Raw genomic sequence first — 6,000 nt, 5'->3', positions numbered from 1 at the left:
CTTCAGAAAATGTGCTTGTGCCTACATTAGTCTTAAGAAAATACTCAGCTACTCCCCAAAACATGCAGCCTCTCCCTTTTCTGCATAACTTATTGGATCTTAATGCAGTGTAAGAAAAGCTTGACCTATGCAGGAATTTAAAATGCATCCAGGATTATAAAAACTAACAGCTATTCCAAAAATTATAGTCTCTACATTTATCTTGTGATGTGCTGAGAAACGGAGCAAAGGTTTGTTTGTTTAATTGCATCATAAGCCTCCCTCAGGAAATTCTAGGGATAAAGCATTGAGAAAAGATGGGTGTGATGGAACACATCCCTGTATTCAGACCCCACACACTACTGTGGTAATCTTTGTACAAGGTATGCCTTGTGAGGTATCATTTGAAAACTCATAACTTGCTAATCAGTAATATCATGGTGGAATACATGTAACAACATTATGAGTAAAGTTATGAATATAAGCTGAAATTAGGAGTCTTTCCAAGATAAGTCTGGGGAAAGGCTAAACTGGTTCCTCAGAGACAAAGGGCAAGCTGATGCCCCAGCCAGGTGCATAGGCGGTGAGTTAGATGGGTCCATGGTGTCCATCTCGAACAATATTTGGGAATGTGGGCCTGGCTCCACCAATGTTTGGGCTTACCACACTTTGGTGGGCCCTGTACTTAAGGGGAATGCAGGTCCAAAGTGGACTGGGGGGTTAGCAGGGAGCCTGGCTCCATCCCGCCCCACTCCACTCCACCCCGCTGGCTTTGGCGTCACTCGGGGGGGGGGGTGTCATAAACAGATAGCTAAGGGTTAATGTTCTTTTACCTGTAAAGGGGTAACAACAGTAACCTGAAATACCTGACCAGAGGACCAATCAGGAAACAAGACTTTTTCAAATCTGGCTGGAGGGAAGTTTTGGGTGTGAGTCCTTTGTTCTTGGTCTGTTCCTTTTTTCTTGTCTTGGAGAGTGATCTTTCTATCTCCTGGCTTTCTAATGTTCTGTTTCCAAGTTGTAAGTACAAGGATAGTAAGACAATAGGTTTATATTGTTTTCTTTTGTATTTACATGTGTGTAGTTGCTGGAATGTGTTAAATTGTATTCTTTTGGAATAAGGCTGTTTATTCACTTTTTTTCTTAAGCAATTGACCCTGTATATTGTCACCTTAATACAGAGACCCTTTTATGTCCTTTTTCATTCTTTTTATATAAAGCTTTCTTTTTAAGACCTGTTGGAGTTTTTCTTTAGTGGGGACTCCAGGGAATTGAGTCTGCAGCTCACCAGGGGATTGGTGGGAGGAAGACATCAGGGGGAAAAATCTCTTTGTGTTAGATTTACTAAACCTGACTTTGCATACCCTCTGGGTGAGCGGGGAGAGAGGTTAGATCTCTCGGTGCTTGTGTTTCAAGGACTTGAAGCAGGGAGGGTGGAATCCCTTTGTTTAGATTCACAGAGCTTGCTTCTGTATATCTCTCCAGGAACCCAGGGAAGGAACACCTGGAGGGGAGGAGGGGGAAGGGAAATGGTTTATTCCCCTTTGTTGTGAGACTCAAGGAATCTGAGTCTTGGGGTCCCCCAGGGAAGGTTTTGGGGAGACCACAGTGAGCTAGGCACTGTATAATTCCTGGCTAGTGGCAGCAATTACCAGGTCCAAGCTGGTAACTAAGCTTGGAGGTTTTCATGCTAACACTCATATTTTGGACGCTAAGGTCCAGATCTGGGAAGAAATGTTATGACAGGGGGGATGGAAGCCGGAAATAGGCGGGGCAGGGGCATGGAGAAAGGGGTGGAATGCGGGAAGAGAGGGGGCATAGCAGGGACGGGATGGGGCCAGGTTGCTTGCTGCTGTTGCCAGGCCCTCTGCTAACAGCCCCAGGCTGCCCTGGACCCAACACACCTCTGAATCGTGGGACCCCCAAAGCACTGAGTGGTTGCCCCAGTCTGTCCTATGGACAGGACGACTCTGCTTGGGCCTGTTCTGGGCACCACCAAAATTATACAAATGTGGCACCCATTTCCAGGTGTCAACAAAGCTGATGGGCCATCACCAGGGCCGTCCTTAGGCATAGGCAACATAGGCAGCTGCGTAGGGCACCTGAAAATTTGGGGCACCACTGGGTCTTAGTGTCCACCCTCTTGTTTTCCTATCCCTGTTTTGACCCTTCCTGCAGGCTCCCACAGATGGCTGCTCTAGCCTGGTGTGTCTTCCTTGGGAGGGAATCTAGTAGTTAAAAGTGAAAAAACCTCCAGCCTGCCAGATCTATTAGCACAACATTGAAACTGTTAAAGAGACATTCAAGGGGTAATAAAGCCATTTAACAGGCATTTGCCAACCCCAAGGTATATACTGACAGGTTTCAGAGGGGTAGTCCTGTTAGTCTGTATCAGCAAAAACAAGGACGAGTCCTTGTGTCACCTCAAAGACTAACAAATTATTTGGGCATAAGCTTTTGTAGACTAGAACCCATTTCATCAGATGTCTACGAAAGCTTATGCCCAAATAAATTTTTATACTGTCAGTTTCTGACTTTACTGACAAAAACAGTTGTGCATTAATGTAATATTTACACAGAACATGTCAGTCTACAGGACTAGGTTCGACGGGGACAGGTGAGCAAAGCCCACAGGTAAGTGGGGAACAAGACCTGGGAGATGGGTTGGAAACAGGAGGGAGCACGGGCTATAATGGCAGAGAGGAAAGAGGGTCAGGGAAAAGCTGGGAGGCAAGATCAAACCAGTATCTTAGATGCCTTTATACAAATGCAAGAAGTATGGGTAATAAGCAGGAAGAACTGGAAGTGCTAATAAATAAATACAACTATGACATTATTGGCATTACTGAAACTTGGTGGGATAATACACACGACTGGAATGTTGGTGTGGATGGGTATAGTTTGCTCAGGAAGGATAGACAGGGGAAAAAGGGAGGAGGTGTTGCCTTATATATTAAAAATGTACACACTTGGACTGAGGTGGAGATGGACATAGGAGATGGAAAGGTGGAGAGTCTCTGGGTTAGGCTAAAAGGGGTAAAAAACACAGGTGATGTCGTGCTGGGAGTCTACTACAGGCCACCTAATCAGGCGGAAGAGGTGGATGAGGCTTTTTTTAAACAACTAACAAAATCATCCAAAGCCCAAGATTTGGTGGTGATGGGGGACTTCAACTATCCAGATATATGTTGGGAAAATAACACTGCGGGGCACAGACTATCCAATAAGTTCCTGGACTGCATTGCGGACAACTTTTTATTTCAGAAAGTTGAAAAAGCTACTAGGGGGGAAGCTGTTCTAGACTTGATTTTAACCAATAGGGAGGAACTTGTTGAGAATTTGAAAGTAGAAGGAAGCTTGGCTGAAAGTGATCATGAAATCATAGAATTTGCAATTCTAAGGAAGGGTAGAAGGGAGTACAGCAGAATAGAGACAATGGATTTCAGGAAGGCGGATTTTGGTAAGCTCAGAGAGCTGATAGGCAAGGTCCCATGGGAATTAAGACTGAGGGGAAAAACAACTGAGGAAAGTTGGCAGTTTTTCAAAGGGACGCTATTAAGGGCCCAAAAGCAAGTTATTCCGATGGTTAGGAAAGATAGAAGATGTGGCAAAAGACCACCTTGGCTTACCTTTGAGATCTTGCGTGACCTACAAAATAAAAAGGCGTCATATAAAAAATGGAAACTAGGTCAGATCACGAAGGATGAATATAGGCAAATAACACAGGAGTGCAGAGGCAAGATTAGAAAAGCAAAGGCACAAAATGAACTCAAACTAGCTATGGGAATAAAGGGAAACAAGAAGACTTTTTATCAATACATTAGAAGCAAGAGGAAGACCAAGGACAGGGTAGGCCCACTGCTCAATGAGGAGGGGGTAACAGTAACGGGAGACTTGGAAATGGCAGAGATGCTTAATGACTTCTTTGTGTCGGTCTTCACTGAGAAGTCTGAAGGAATGTCTAGTATAGTGAATGCTTATGGGAAGAGGGTAGGTTTAGAAGAGAAAATAAGAAAAGAGCAAGTAAAAAATCACTTAGAAAAGTTAGATGCCTGCAAGTCACCAGGGCCTGATGAAATGCATCCTAGAATACTCAAGGAGTTAATGGAAGAGGTATCTGAGCCTCTAGCTATTATCTTTGGGAAATCATGGGAGACAGGGGAGATTCCAGAAGACTGGAAGGGGGCAAATATAGTGCCCATCTATAAAAAGGGAAATAAAAACAACCCAGGAAACTACAGACCAGTTAGTTTAACTTCTGTGCCAGGGAAGATAATGGAGCAGGTAATCAAAGAAATCATCTGCAAACACTTGGAAGGTGGTAAGGTGATAGGAAATAGCCAGCATGGATTTGTAAAGAACAAATCATGTCAAACTAATCTGATAGCGTTCTTTGATAGGATAACGAGCCTTGTGGATAAGGGAGAAACAGTGGATGTGATATACCTAGACTTTAGTAAGGCATTTGATACGGTCTCGCATGATATTCTTATAGATAAACTAGGAAAGTACAATTTAGATGGGGCTACTATAAGGTGGGTGCATAACTGGCTGGATAACCGTACTCAGAGAGTAGTTGTTAATGGCTCCCAATCCTGCTGGAAAGGTATAACAAGTGGGGTTCCGCAGGGGTCTGTTTTGGGACCGGTTCTGTTCAATATCTTCATCAACGATTTAGATGTTGGCATAGAAAGTACGCTTATTAAGTTTGCGGATGATACCAAACTGGGAGGGATTGCAACTGCTTTGGAGGACAGGGTCAAAATTCAAAATGATCTGGACAAGTTGGAGAAATGGTCTGAGGTAAACAGGATGAAGTTCAATAAAGATAAATGCAAAGTGCTCCACTTAGGAAGGAACAATCAGTTTCACACATATAGAATGGGAAGAGACTGTCTAGGAAGGAGTATGGCAGAAAGAGATCTAGGGGTCATAGTGGACCACAAGCTTAATATGAGTCAACAGTGTGATACTGTTGCAAAAAAAGCAAACATGATTCTGGGATGCATTAACAGGTGTGTTGTAAACAAGACACGAGAAGTCATTCTTCCGCTTTACTCTGCGCTGGTTAGGCCTCAACTGGAGTATTGTGTCCAGTTCTGGGCACCGCATTTCAAGAAAGATGTGGAGAAATTGGAGAGGGTCCAGAGAAGAGCAACAAGAATGATTAAAGGTCTTGAGAACATGACCTATGAAGGAAGGCTGAAGGAATTGGGTTTGTTTAGTTTGGAAAAGAGAAGACTGAGAGGGGACATGATAGCAGTTTTCAGGTATCTAAAAGGGTGTCATCAGGAGGAGGGAGAAAACTTGTTCACCTTAGCCTCCGATGATAGAACAAGAAGCAATGGGCTTAAACTGCAGCAAGGGAGATTTAGGTTGGACATTAGGAAAAAGTTCCTAACTGTCAGGGTAGTTAAACACTGGAATAGACTGCCTAGGGAAGTTGTGGAATCTCCATCTCTGGAGATATTTAAGAGTAGGTTAGATAAATGTCTATCAGGGATGGTCTAGACAGTATTTGGTCCTGCCATGAGGGCAGGGGACTGGACTCGATGACCTCTTGAGGTCCCTTCCAGTCCTAGAGTCTATGAGTCTATGAGGACCTTAGTTTAAAATTTGCTTTAAAAATATTTCATTAGTGAGCTGGTGAAGATTATAAAATCACATTTCTAAAAAATGCTTGCATAGAGTTTTAGATGTACAATCATCTTTAGCCTTAAATGTGTGGATCTTCACACATAGTTTTTTAAATAAATCCTTCAAAAGACCTCCCTTATCTAAAATACACATTTTAATTAATATAGTTAAAAAAAAGTGCTTCCAAGTCTTCCTGTCCTTTCTGTCCATCCCTTCACCACCTCTTCCCCCCACTCCCCACTGAAGAAAGCCCTTAAAGGGGCAACAGTCCTTCCCTTCCAGATAGCTGGACAAAGAGTTCCCTTTCTTTACTTCTGACTATCCGACAAACTAGTTTTAAAAGAATCCTCCAGCAAAATCAGTACCTTAGTAAGACAAAATCCT

At 43.3% G+C, this 6,000-nt stretch overlaps 1 protein-coding gene across 1 annotated transcript in view; it reads left to right on the top strand.

Moving 5' to 3' along the window:
• The first annotated feature begins 2,592 nt into the window (after window positions 1-2,592).
• The window catches only part of FBXW7 (F-box and WD repeat domain containing 7), a 312,721-nt gene continuing 309,313 nt past the window's right edge, over window positions 2,593-6,000 (top strand). Inside the window, exon 1 of the mRNA XM_050946417.1 lies at window positions 2,593-2,613. The gene's annotated coding sequence lies outside the window, so the exon portion shown is untranslated. The remainder of the gene's footprint in view (window positions 2,614-6,000) is intronic.

Source organism: Gopherus flavomarginatus, chromosome 3, assembly GCF_025201925.1.
Source record: "Gopherus flavomarginatus isolate rGopFla2 chromosome 3, rGopFla2.mat.asm, whole genome shotgun sequence".
NCBI lineage: Eukaryota > Metazoa > Chordata > Testudines > Testudinidae > Gopherus > Gopherus flavomarginatus.
Note: the sequence above shows the minus strand (reverse complement) of the source record. Positions and strands in the feature narration are given on the sequence as shown.